Here is a 15,697-nt window from a genome sequence, read left to right on the forward strand (position 1 = left end):
GCAAATTTTTGGAATTCCAGCAACCAGGATGGTCAGAAGACCAAGGTGGATGGATTATACTGTACCTCCGGTTTAATGGTGGAGAGGGGGGATGAGTGAAAGGTTAATGTTTAAATTCATTATAAACACAATTGGTTTAGTGATTTTTATTTAAGGTTATGTTAGATTGGTAGTTGTTATTACTAGTCGTTGTGAGAATTGTTGAGCTCGTCGTGATTTTAACAGTTGGCAGTAACTGTAGGACGTCGTCCGGGTGTGCAAGGCAAGACTGGTCTGTTTATACTATTAGCGATATTAATTGTGGGGAACATCGAATAGTATCGACGCCTCCTTTCGCGGTCTGATAATAATCAAGTTGCAGAGGCTTAACCGATAATGCCGGCGCAATGCCGTAAGTATCATCGAATAGAATCGGGACCCTTCTCCGCGTTCTGATAATAATCAAGTTGCAGAGGTCTGAGAAATAATGTCGGCGCTGTGCCGCAGTAATGATAGTGTAGCGGGGGCTACAAAACAATATAGGTCAGTATAGAACCGTAGTGAATAATTCATCCTTGATTAACTTTTTTGAATTTTATTAAATTAATTATTATTAATTTTACACAAATAATGTTCACAAGGAAACTATAAAAATTTTAAAATATGCTTGTTTTCGGTGACAAAATAGTATAAAAAAAACTAATACTCATTCCCAATGAAAATATTAAAATTTTTATTTTATTCATAAATGAACTGAATTCTCTCTTAACACAAAGTATTTAATTATCATTGTTACTATCATCAAATTGAATAACCACGCCATTTTTGTTATTTAATGTTTAGCTTTATATAAATCTAACTTCACTTTTGAGTAATTTTATTGCTATCGACCGCATCGTTATTATTGTCATAAGCCTTATATATATTTTTTCTAAGAATTGAAGTTATTCGTATCATTAAATAGGATAACTCGAATCATCGTGTAATTAAACGACGCTCAGTCTAATCATTCGATGCACTGCACTATCATCGTCATAAAAGTTGTACAAGAAAAAGAACTAATTTTTTGTTAATTTTTATTTATTAAATTACTGTTCTTTGTCATTAATTTGTCATGTTTTATATTGTACCAATAAATCAATATTTGTTTTTTTTTATAAATGAAAGACTGAAATTCGACATTATAAGACTCTAGATTCTTGTAAGTTAATATTAATTAGCAAAATTTATAAATACGAATATTATTTTAAGTATATTATTAAGTATATTATTTTAACTTGTTAGTATACTGTTCTTTATTTAATTTTTAAAATAACATTCATGAATATAACTATATATAAATTCATAATGTTTAAACACTGTATTTGTTTCGCATAATTGAATTATTAAAGCCGCAATAAAAATTTTGTTATTTAAGTTATAAGCATAACAATAATGATTAATACATTTATTATATTGAATAATGTATTTTATAGTAAGTAAAATTAATTATTTTAATTATTTATACGTGTGTATATTTTATATTTTTGCCTTTTTGCTCTTATATATCTCTAAGAGGGACCGAGACTTAATACGAAAAGGAAACGCTTATTATTTGAATAGAAAAGAGTTTATGATGTGATTTCTTTTCTGAGTTATATTAGAGAATTATGACATATACCAAAAATCTATCATTTTTATATCAGTGTATATTATGTTGCATTTTAATGTTATAGAGAAAAAAATGGTGCTGCGAAGAATCGGAAAATTTATACGAGAAAGTAGTGGATGACGAGCAGACTGAATCATAATATTTAACATGGAAGAGGTCGGTACAATGCGATCTGACGTGAGTACTCAATGCCTTTTTATCGGGAGAGCATCGGTTCTTTCTTGAGGCAAACCAATTGAGATCAAAATGTAACATGTATTACTTATATTTATGACGAATATCTCTATCACGTACCCGTTTTCATTAAAATAAATATTGTTTGCTAAAAAATTTTCGATTTCGTGAAAACAAATTTTAATGTCTATTTAATCATCATCGAAATATACAATAATGGAGTTCCTTTGCTGACATTTTTATTATATAGTTGAGGATGACTTTTATGAATTCTTATAACATTTCCAATGACTATGAGCACTGTCACTATTCTCTTTATGATTAAATTGCTTTTTTAATTTTCAGTTTTAGTATTGTCTAAGTTTCTTCGTGGTAGATTAGCACGGCATTCTTCGAGCATTTTGTAAATATTTAACTCTGTGTGTCTTTCTTCAAACCTTGATGGAGACTTGTCTCATTTCTTATAAAATAAGTTTGCTATATTATCGTTTGTAGTCTCATAATGTTTGGATTTCTCACTGTCTTTATTTACATAGAATTCGATTGATATCTAAAGTGGGAATCCTTCTAATATTTTAATATTTTCGCGGTATGTTATTTTTGAATTTTCATATAGCAGTGAAGAGTAAAAAATTGTAAATGTTTGATAGGTTTCACTCGTTGATACATAATGTATGGGTTTACATAGCTTATTTTTACAAAGTTCAGGTGGTTGAATAGCTCATTGATGAGCTGGATTAGTTTTTTTACAAATATACTATTTTCATATACATCATATAAATGAAATAGATAAATAATATAATGTGACAATGGAGGAAGAGAGAGGCTTTTTAGTTCATGTTATACTATTTGCGATCTTATGTGAAAATAATCGATAAGCTGAAAAATAATATTTGTTTATGTTTTCTCATTATTGTAACTATATGTTTTCGTATTATTGTCTATTGTATTTAAGCGAGTCATGATATTTGCAAATACATTATTATTATATCATCACTGAATCTGTCAGTATGTTTTTTATGGATTCAGGTAAGCTATTGTTAAAAATTTTGTAAGACAATAATGTAAGTGTATTAAATAAAAGAAATACTTCAAATATTTGTTACAAAACTCGTTGAAACTACATTTATTTAATGTAGATTATTCATTTGAATAAATATATGTGAACTTATAGTAATAATTTCAAATATGAAGTAAGTTTATAATGGTTGTAAGAAGTAGTTAAGTAGGAAAATCTTTTTTTTTAATAAAAAATCGATGGAAGTCAGGTTCACAACTTTTGATTAATAATTTAAACTTGGAGTATTTTGAGGGTTATTTTGAGAGTTGAACAGGAAAAAAATTTATATTCACAAAAACTTGTGAAACATTATGAATTAACTGATAGTATTTGATCTATTCAAATAATATGAATAATATCCGGTATTGGTTATCTGAATAAATATTTTGGTTTCGCTTTAAATCTTGGTATTATTCACTCACTCTCTTCAAATCCTTTTTTTCACTTTTTGTTTTAAAGCATCGCTTTGTTTATGATAGTAGCAGTTACAAAGTATTGACGCGATAATGCTATATACCACAAAAAAAACTTGTTTGTAGTTAATTAATACATGTTATTCCAATAATTTTTAGATTAACACCGAAATGAGCAAAATTAAGGTCACATTTGAACACATTTTTTATGTTCATACAAAATAATTGTATATAATAATAATTGGATATAATAATTGTAATTGTTATAAAATGTATTATTATTACTTTGAAATTCAGTTTTAAGCTTCTAACATGTACAATTTATTATCCTAAATTGATAATTTCCTAGGATGTAATCAAAGTGGTGTTAAAAGGGAAATAGATAATTTTCTAATCAGTATACTTCCGATTACAGTAAATTATTGAAATCTACAATTGATGTGCATTGATCTACAACTGAATGTTAAAGTTTGTTTTTTATTTGTATTATATTTGTATTATATTTTATAGAATTTAACATTATACATTTATCTTAAACCTTAGTATAAATTAACACGTAATAAATAGTAGTGAAAAAATTAAATAAAATTCGATTAGTTTACCCAAGTAAATTTTTTAGCAAAATATTAGTTATTAGTTTACCAAACAAATTATCAAGCAAAACATTAACATTTATCTTGTTCTATGCGCACGTAATTTTTCTTGCAATATAAAATATAAAAAAGGTGAAAAATATTTGCAAAATTTAACGTAATATATAAAAATTATTGCTACAATTTTTGTATTAAATACGTATAAAAGTAAACGTATGTGAGCATGTAGTGACAATTGTTACCTCCACTGATACAAGTGGCAAAGAATGAGCAGTGTGACGAATAAAAACAGTAACATGAATAATGCATACGCAACATGAAAATAAATGAAAGATAATTCAATAAAGTGGCAGATATGGCGGATACAATCAATTGTTCATTTAATTAATTTATTGCATAGACTTACATGAGGAGATTGGGCATACAAACTAAATACTCTCATTTATATACAATAAGTGTTATTTAAAATCTCCGTTTACTAATAAATGAAACTACAGTGATATATTTTTTAAATTTGCTATAGATAAAACAAGAGAGCTCTTTAAAATATATTGAGAGAGGAAGGATTTATGTGGTTAATAATGTGTAAGATATGTATATGAATGTGATATTCTCAATGTTAGATGCTTTAATTATATAATGTAAATTATAAACGTACAATTATTTATATTTGTATCTAAATACTTTTTTATAAATATATTTCTAAATAAATATAACAAATTTAAATTATTGCAAAAATTTTTTCCACGTATTATTAAAGTACTGTACCGCAAAGCTTAAATTTAGAATAAATAGTTTCTTATTTTCTGATCTAAATTTATAGTATGGTTAATATTCATTTTATATCTTATTAATAATAATACATACATAAAAAATTTTAATAATTTATTAGCAATGTTCTCTAAATATATTAATGATTTTATACCAGATTAGTTTTAACAAGAATAAAAATATAACACTATTCAGGTAATTATATATTATATATAAATATACAATTTGTGTTTTGTAACGATTTAAAGAATTTGAATACCACATTATTTTAGAAATTTCATTAAATAAGTAAAGAGTAGTGAAATAGTATAGTACAAATTTATGCATATGAAATATAAAATATAAAATATAAGAAGAAATATTATTAAAAATACTATTTTACTATTTCACGGTGTTATGTTATAATTGATTAAGCATATAAAAAATATTATTTATTAGATTTATTAAAAAATATTATTCAATGATTTGCCACTATTTTTAAATAATATATATTTAGACTACATTAAAATGGTAGCAAAATTACTTTTAAAATCTCAAATTAAGCAAAGAGTAATCACGATAATTTTATAATACCATAAATTATTAGCTTCTAATGACTACGTAATAAATATATATTATGATATTATATTTATAACTATTAACATTATATTATATTTGTTTATTATTGTTTTATTAATTTTTATAAGAAGTTAAATATTATATATTTAATTATAGCATGCTTATAATTCAAGTTAAAAAATAGGTAATTAATTAGAGATCTAAATTATATATTTTGATTTGTAAGATAAATCATAATATTTTGATGATTATAAAAATAAAAAAAAGAATTAAAGTGTATACAATATTAAAAAATTGCAAAAATCTCCGAGTTACCTAATTAACGTAAAATATAAAAAATAAAAAATTATTAAAATATAAAAAAATAAATAATATTAAGTTGATTTAAATATATCAAATGCAAAATATTTTTATATGTTCTTAGATTATGTTCATCTATATAAATATATTATATAACATTGGAATAAATATTTTCTAAAACTGAGATTTGTAATCGATTTGATTGGTTGTTGCATTTAAATTCAATATTGAATAAATAATTAGTCAAGTTTATAGTAGATATTGTATAATTATAAAAATCAGCATAATTCTATATCTATATTGCATCTATATTGCAATAGCTTTGGTTTTTCGTAGGTATTTTTTTTTAACTTAAAATTGAATTTTGCTATACAGATATTTATTCAATATATTCCCATTTAATTCTCGCTGTTTTATCATTAAATCTTCCAGTAGTAGTTTGTCAACTGGATTCATAATGTAATTTCTCGGTAGTATCGTCGGTACTTTTACACATTATCATTAAGCATGCATATAGGATGCAAATGTTAAGGACAAATAAAATTATAAGTAAATTATTTATTAAAAATAAATATCTATAATATTAAGATAATATACAATAATTTTATTTCCCAAGATTATAAAGAGATTAAAATTGTATTAAAATTATATAGAGATGTAAAAAGAAATCATATGAAATCAATATCAAGTCAAAAAATAAAGTTTAAAATGTTATTTGCCTTGAAGAGAGACAGAGAGAGAGAGAGAGAGAGAGAGAGAGAGAGAGAGAGAATGTATTAACACAAAAACAGGTATTTGATTTATTAATAAGATTTAATAATAGGTAATCATTGAATAAGTTAAGATGTGAAATGCGAAGGAGAAGAAATTAAATAGAAAATTTTTAGTATATTGTCTGAAGGGAGCTATTTTTTAATAAATTTTTTATTTTACATAATGTTTATTAGCTATATCATTTAGTTTGTACCATATTACTAGATTTCTCTTAATATAAACACCCATTAAATAAGTAGGAGATTTTTTATTAAAAAGGAATATCTTCAACTTTTGGTATGCGAATAATTAATACAATACGGAACATATAATTCATACTGCTATATGATCATGAATCCAACATACAAACAAATATAACAATATATTAATTCATTGACTCAATTAAAAAAAAATTAAGTGTAATAAAATAATTTAAAATGTAAGTATCTTTTAAAGATAGAATTTATTTTATCTAAAAACTTTTATACATAGAAACTTATTTAATTAATAATATTTGTAAATTTATTTTCATTTAATCTTCAATTGATAGATATGTATATTTCTGTACTACATTCAATTGAAATACAAATTACTGCTTCTATTTTACTAATAAAAAATGTCTATATAAAACGAAAATTTTCAACATTAATGATTTAAAATGAAAATTTCAAAACAATGTGCTATCTGAAATAAGTTGTTTTAAATATTGATATTGCCATTATATAAACCTGGCTACAATAAAAAAATGACAATCTAAAACTAAATTAATCTTAAATAATAAACATCTGAAGATGTTTTGGTTCGTACCTGTTCTATTCTCAAAGTGAAATGCACTTGTTTAAGATATTTACAATCTTAATTAACTTAAGTATAGTAATATATCACACAAATAGATAATGGTTTACTAATAGTCATTATTTACACTAGTGTGTTATTATTTGTATTAATCTTCTTTAATAGAAAATTACTGCAAATTATTTTAACTGCGATTGAGAAATGTATGAAATACACTTTGTTTCATTAAGGATCTAAAATATATTACGCAACAAATTTTATAAGTCGATATCTGACATTATACCTACAAAATATGTGGAAATTTTTAACATGCAATTTTTAAAATATTGAGATAACGAATATGTATATGTTTGTGTTATATAAAAGTAGGTGTTTATTCACAATAATTAATGTTTTATTATTCCGAAAAAGTTATACAAAACTAATTAAATTTATTTCTTATGATTTATAGGTTATATATATATCTTCTTAATGATCAAGTATATTCTCTAGAAAAAAATTTATCTTTCCTATCATCACCAATATAATTTTTTAAATATACAAGCAATACTATATACAGGAATGCATATATTTAATACGAAAATATTACATTTTTTATAAAAAATAAGATTACTGTTGTAATTATATAATAATTCATTCATTGCATCATGTAATATTTTTTAATGAATTCAGTAGAATACTCATTGATTATTTTTACGTAAAATTGAAAGCATATTTTCAGAATATTTTATTATTATTTCAGTATATTTAAATTTTTTAAGTTTCGTATACATATTACAGCATTTAGTGAAAAAAGTAAAAAAAGTTTAGAAGTTGATTTTGTTTCATACTTTTTCCATTACTAATCTAACAAATTATTATTGTTTTGAATATTATACAGTTAATTATTTTAATTATTATGATATAAGTATCACAATTAAGGAAAATTGTGATTGTACAATATTTGTGTTTAACTAAACATATTTCATTAATAAAACTATTTTTTACTACCGTATTTCGATCATCTATAAACACAGATTAATACAGTTGCTCTTTTATTCGCATTTTATGTTATTTCATACATAAAACTATGCTAATCAAAAGCTGTTAATAAGCCCAAGGAGATTTCCAACAAATATTTTGTTATCATTAAAATATATAGTATTTTATCTGTTTATTGTTTAAAATAAAATTAATCTGAAGTCATTTTTTTAGATACTAATATAATTAAAAATTTTTAAATACTAATTACAACTGAATTGAATAAAAATTTATAGATGAGGAGTAATTTTATTTATTTTCATTGATTGAAGAATTTGAACTGAATATTTCAACTTTTATATTAAAATATTAGTTAATATATATATATATATATTTCTAAGTTGAAGTTCAAACCTTTGTTAAGCAATTTACAATAATAAAATTTTAATGTAAATATTAATCCATTATTCCTTAAAATTTTTTATTACACAAATGTTTTATTAACGTTATACAGGCAACTTTCATTCTTTTTAAAATTAAAAATTATAATAAAAATAGAAAAAAACATATTTGAGAATATCTGTAATTTATTGGCAGTTTAGTTCTACATGAACGAACATTAAAGAAAGTTATAAACATTCCTATTAACAAGTTTACTAATTATTATGAATATTAAATACCTCTAAATTATTAATTATTAAAAAATTATGAAGAAAAATTGATATTTTTTAATTGTTAATTATGTAAATAATATAAAGTTTTTTATCACAATAACACAAACAATATTGTTAGTATAATAATAGTAAAAATTAAAAAGTATATTATGGTAATACAAAAAATTGTTGGAATGATTGAAAAGTATTTACATAATTAATATCAACGTTAAGTGTAAATTATAAAAATCGATTATAGATATTAAAATAATTTGTATATTTATTTTCTGAGTCTTCTATGACTAAAAAATATTTTCTATATAGTTAATTAATTTTGATGAAGATTAGTGTGCCATGAATTAAAACTATGGTATTAAATGATTTTAAAAATTCTACAAATAAATTTAAGAGCTTTTAAATAAGAACGACTAAGAATGTATTTTTCAAATTGCATTTAATTTTAAATAAATTTTAATAAAATAAAAATTATATTATTTAATTTTTTTGTTTCTTTTAAAATTAATACCAACGAATAATATAATGAAATAATTTCATAATATATTATTCCAAAAGATATTGGTTTTTATACTTTAAAACAATGTTTTTGGTGCATTGAACATCATGAAATGTCTAATAATATTGAATTCGTTAGACGCTGACTTTAGATTTATAAGCATGTTCAAAGAATTATTTATACAACTTACAGAATAGACATCTTAAATTACTTAAATATAACATTTATATAACATAATGACTATACAGTATTGCATAATATTTATATTTATTAATGTAACTATATATTGATTTAGACATATTTAGGAAAATTTAGTCCCTATGTAAATAGACGTATCGCTCTGACCTGAAATAAGCAGCATGATAATGGAAATACTCGTTTTACTAAAGTGCATTACCAAGTATACTTTCACCACAGGAGATGGAAATAAAATCATTTTCATTGTAGTATTTTCATTATTTTAGAAATATTTATATGTTATTGTGTAGTAGATTTCCAATTTAATATAAATTAATTCTTACAACTATTTATTGCATTATAATTGTTACAATTTATAATATATAAATATAAATAATCAACACATAATTAATTAACAAAAATAAATTATGATTGTTACAATATTTAATATTAAAATTTATTAATGATTCATGAGTCCCTTTGTAAATGTAATATTATGTAATTTTAATAAAAAAAGTCTAAAAATCTGTTTTAAAAATTAATTGAAAGAAAAAAAAGAGAAAAAGCATGTTTGTTTTGATTTCATTTTGGTGTTGTTAGAGATGAATTTCTTTCGTTATTTCATTAATTCTAATTATAGTACAGACTCTACCATTTCGCTTTTCGAATCATGCTAATAACTAAATATGTACAAGTCTATAGAATAAATTTCTTGAAAGTTTCCTGTTATCCTCTTATCGAGAAGAGTGAGCATAAAGAAAACAACAATGTCAAGCTTCATTATGAATATTATTCTAAATATTCAAGTAAAGGATTAAAACGGATATAAGTAAATGCTAATCAATATTTTTTTGTTTGTATTAATTAATTTATTTTGTATTTTGGAACTGTAATTAACCAAATAAAAATTGTCTATCTTAGTTAAATTTTGTTTTATAAAAAAATCTTGAATATTTTACAATTGAAGATTTAACGTGTTATCCTATTAATATTATTAATATATTATTATAAAAATACTATTAATATATATTAATAGTGAATTTAGTTTTGAATAATGTCTAATAATATTTTTATTGAATTCTGTGCAAATTCTTGACTTTTAAAACGTTCTTAACTTTTTAAACTAAAATAAGTTTACAAAATTCTAAAATAACTCTAAATTGACAATGTAGAGTCGATTTGTTTTTAATGATGCTATTCAACTGAAAATATAAGAATTTATGTTAATTAATTGTTGTGTTAATAAATGTTAATAAATGTTAGTTAACGATTTTTAATACAAAATATATTATTCACTTTCTATGATCATTATTTCGAAATGCATTTTAAAATAGATTTTAAGCACAAAATGACTCCAGGTTATAAAATTGTTGCGTATTAAGTATATAATAACTTTGAAAGTATAATTATTAATGGTTATCTTAATCGTGGTTATACTAATATAATTCTGAGATGTCTTATAACATTTTAATAAATGCATGTAGAGCAAATCGTTTATTTGACTTTGCTAGATCACATACAAACAATTCTCGCTTCTGACTGAGTTCATTAATAAAAGATCTTAAATAGTACTAGTTAAGTCTTTTATGATAAAGTATAGTTCTTACAATTATATTTTTTACAATTATATATGGAATATAAAAATTAAAAGAAGAATTGTAAAAGGTGCTGTCTAATTAATAGAAATTTTACCAATGATTTTATCTGAAATTTAGGAAAACTTAGAATCTTTTAAAACTTTTTATAATCTATTTTTTATAGGGAATAAGATTTTTTATTTTCGTAAGCTTTATTTAAATAATTTTCAATAAATTATTAATGTTATAATTGTTGATATTAAAAAAACTGATATGGTATTAATGAAACCAATCTAGCAAAATTGTACATTCATTTGTAAAAATATTAATATTTAAATGTTATGAATATATTTATATTTAAAATTTTTATAAAATAGTAAAATATTAATTATTTTTTGTTGCACTTTAAATTTTGGAATGCGTACTCAATAAAATGTTATAAACATTATTACTTCATGTTAACATGACTGTATATAATCAGTAACAATTAAACACATATAATAATAATAATAAATAAAGAGATCAATAATTAATAGTTTTGAAAATTTTGATAATACAAATGTAGTTTTGTAGTAGTTTTGTACTTACCATTAAATTTTTATGTATATACGATTTGTTAATTCTCAAATATTCAATACATTTTATATAGTTCTTAACAACATCTAATTATGTGGATATATTAACATTAGTATTGATTTTGTATAAAGAAAAATTAACATAATGAATTTTGAATAAAATAAAATACAACAAATTACGAATGTTTACTATTATTAATTTTTGTATTTAAAATTATTAAATATTAATGATTTTTGTATATAAAAACTTAATTTTTATATTACTATTTTATCTATTAAATGAAGTAATAAATGAAATAAAAATTGTTTCGAATGTTCTCAAATATTCGAATATTTAAATTTAATAGTACGTTTTTTTACATATTTAGTTTTTAATTATCCATTATAGTGTATATTATTTATATAATGTATTCGACTTTTCATCATTTACTTTGCTTTCATGCAAAATTCTACATATGATTAAAGCGTGTACTGTATAATGTAGAATATAAACTAGATACGTAAATATTGTCGTTAATTGTTATTAAAAGTATAAAGGCTGATTATATTCTGTTCAATTACACAAAAAGTTTTAAATATCTTCTTAAATGAAATATGTACTTTTTTTTGGGTTATTAGGATATTGTTTAGGATATGTTAACCTGTAATTTGAAATGGAAAAAGAAATAAATATTATCGACTCAGTAATAATTAATATTCAAAAAGGTATTTTCGCATTATCAAGTGTATATAATTAATTTTTCCACATAAATAAGAAATTGAAGATCCATCACCGTAGTAAAGTTACGTTAATTATATTAGTTAAAAATAGCAAATTTTAATTTTTTATCATAACTATATTTTTAATATTATTATTAATATGTACGTATCAATTAAATTGATAATAAAATTCAAAGACCTAATAAAAATATTCAATTGTTTTCAATAATTTTTTCATTTAGTAAACCTTTTTTATTATTAAATATCGTGGCTGTATTATAAAATTATCTTAAGCTAGTTTATATTTATACATATTAATATAAAAAAGTAAATATTAAGTGGAATACAAAAGTACGCATGAGTATGAAGCCATACTCATTACGAAATTAATTGTAGGATTTTTAGTGCTTTCATTTTCGCTTTTCCAGGAGACGACATAAGAAAATATTTTGCAATCTTGGTTCTTATAAAATCAGTTAATTTTCTTTCTCTTCTCTCTCTCTCTCTCTCTCTCTCTCTCTCTCTCTCTCTCTCTGCTTCTTCTTCTTCTTCTTTCTCCTATCTCTTTTTTGTTCTTTCCATTCTCTCTCTCTCTCTCATTTACTCATTTTCTTACGTTTATTTACTTTTGTCTTTTTATTTTAATTAATGCACTAATTTTTAATTAAGTAGGTACTTAATTTTTGTAGAAAATCTTAAAATATTTCTTATTTAAAAATTTAAGTGATTACATATTCTATACCTTAATTCCATTTTTATTTATAAAATGATTATTCGTAATTTATTTCATATTCATTAATTCATATATCAATTACATATCAAATATTTCAAAAATTAATTTACTATAATATTTTATAAATAAAAATACAACGAACTTATAACCAATTTATAAGTTTAATTCATTTTTTTACAACATTTTAAGTTTGGTTAATTCGCTAGAATTTGTAAAAATACATTAAATTTTAATAAATACAATTAAAATCATTTTTATTTTAAATTCTTAAATTATTTTAAGCTTTAATAAATGAATATTTTTAATCAACTATATAAACTTATAGTTTAAATGCTATATTTATATTTAGTTTAATTTAAAGATATAATAAGCCAAATATAAATGTTAAGTGTAACTGTTGAGTGAAAATCATAAAATAATAAATTAAGAAAATGTATTAATTTCTAATTAATTTCCAATTAACAGTATTGTTCAATACAAAAATTTATTTGACCAATTTATATTAGACTGGGATATATATTACAATTTTAATGAATGTTAAACAGTTTCTTATATTTACATAACATTATTTGTATGAAAAAATAACGTTACAGAGAAATCAGAAAGAAAAGTTGAGCTGTATATTAAATAAAATTATAAAAATTGAATAATAATCTTCACAACTATAGTCTAATATAACGATATATGTTCTGATGAACAGATGAATAAGAAAAATTCAATGAACGAGTATGTTTGATGTAGGAAAGTCAATATTGAAATACATATATTTGGAATACTTTTGGTCGATCTGCTAGCGTTGGCTTGGTAACTGCATCCTTTCTTACTCGCGTGCTGTTGGCGGTGGGAGCGTACAGTGGCGTTGGCAGCGGCGAATGTCGGTACTGAAGCGCCATCTAACCGGTGGAGTGCAGTTGTGAGATGCGCCCTGCAGAGGATTGGTCGAGAAATTGTTCGTACAGATGAGTTCTTTCACAAAATTCGCAAACACCTGCTTCCTTCCTGTTATTATCTTAAAATTACGGTGCTCTTACATCTATATTTATGTGCTGTCGGAATGCGGATACAAGTCAATAAGGAGTGTGAGATCAAGTACGAAGCTACAGTGTAACGAATGTGTTTACGCCAGTGAATGTTTATGTTGGGTTACAAAGTGCTATGGAGTGACTAATTTTATCATTGGGAGAGAAGAAAAAATAGCAAGAGTATAATACCCATTCAATCCAGGTAAAATCTCCTATTAGGATCAATTATGAAAGAAGTTTTAGCAGTGAAATATCATTTGTGGTACTGAAAGGGAATTATCAATCGATTTGCTTCTGCGCTGCAACTTTTTTAATTCTATCGATTTATCATTCACATTATGAAAAATAATTTAATTTACAAATAGTAAATGCCTTTTTAATTTATAACTCATTTACATCTATTCGATAGAAGTAAGGGGGAAAGGAAATTATCTTCTCGCACATATAATAGTATACGATTTTACAGCTTATTTTTATTTTAGTTGGAGAAAAACATTTTATTTAAATTTAATTACAAAGAAGAATTATAAAGAAAATTATTATTAATTATTAATGTTATTATAAAATTATTGAGGAACATAGGTTGACTTGTACATAAAAATCTATTGATATCAATTACTTTTTTTAAACGCATTTTATAATCCGGGATTGGTAATGATTTACAGATAAGGTGAACGAAATCATTGTTAGATCATATGCCGAATTTCATATGTCGATAAATTTTTGTAAGATCTGTACTTAAGAAGAATGACCAATACACACACTCGTCTTAATTATTTATATTTTTCAAGATTAATATAAAACTCTTATTTTGCTGATTCTACTTTAATTATCAGAAATATTTCTTTTAATGTTACTAAACATTTCTGTTGGCCTGGTTGGCTCTTATTTATATAAAATATATAAGAGCTTCTGCTTTAACGGTTACACACCTATCGTGTAATGTACTAATACTGCGCGCATGCGCTCAAATAAGAATATAGTGGATCATAGATTTATTTTATGGATTAAGCAATTTACTGATAGTCTACTATATAAAATTATAATTTTTATAAAATAAATTTATTCTTAAATATATACGATAAATAAAATATTTTATATAAATACGTAAAAAATTTTAAACAGTTTTATATTTTAATTTTATTAAAATCTAAATTTTTATTTCGTAATACTTATTTTAAAGTTATTCTATTAATAAAAATTCAATAAGCAAATTAAATTTAGCATACTTTTTGCAATATTTATTATATACTAGTACTATTCATGAATGTAAAATGTGTATTTATATTGTAAAAAGTATAAAGCATTGTCTCTTCGTTAATTTCATTAAAAAAGTCTTTCTATGATATTATTATGAAATTATGAAATTGTTATACATGATTGAAATATTGAAATTATGAAATTGTTATATATGATTGAAATATTGAAATTAAGCATTAAGAAAAATCAGATATAAAAATAATTTTACATTTTTTTCGGCGAAGCGTATTCAAATCAAATTAATGTAGTAGTATAAATTTATAAAGAGAAATTGCGGTTTTATTTTTTTTCTTTTAAATCACTACTTAATTCATCATAAAAAAGTATATAATATGAAAATGACGGTTTTTAATTTCAGATCAAGTTATTTTAAATATATATTTAAAATATATATTTAAAAAATATATAATTATAGTAATTATTTTTATGAACATTACAGTTGTTCTTGAATTTTTAAAATTTTCAGTATATTTTATCAAT

At 22.4% G+C, this 15,697-nt stretch overlaps 1 protein-coding gene across 1 annotated transcript in view; it reads left to right on the forward strand.

The window, feature by feature from the left end:
• Nucleotides 1-1,714: 1,714 nt before the first annotated feature.
• Prosap (SH3 and multiple ankyrin repeat domains prosap) overlaps nucleotides 1,715-15,697 on the forward strand; it is an 82,879-nt gene continuing 68,896 nt past the window's right edge. The window contains exon 1 of the mRNA XM_011505252.1: nucleotides 1,715-1,807. The gene's annotated coding sequence lies outside the window, so the exon portion shown is untranslated. The remainder of the gene's footprint in view (nucleotides 1,808-15,697) is intronic.

Source organism: Ceratosolen solmsi, unplaced genomic scaffold (assembly GCF_000503995.2).
Source record: "Ceratosolen solmsi marchali unplaced genomic scaffold, CerSol_1.0 scaffold5, whole genome shotgun sequence".
In the NCBI taxonomy this organism is placed as follows: domain Eukaryota; kingdom Metazoa; phylum Arthropoda; class Insecta; order Hymenoptera; family Agaonidae; genus Ceratosolen; species Ceratosolen solmsi.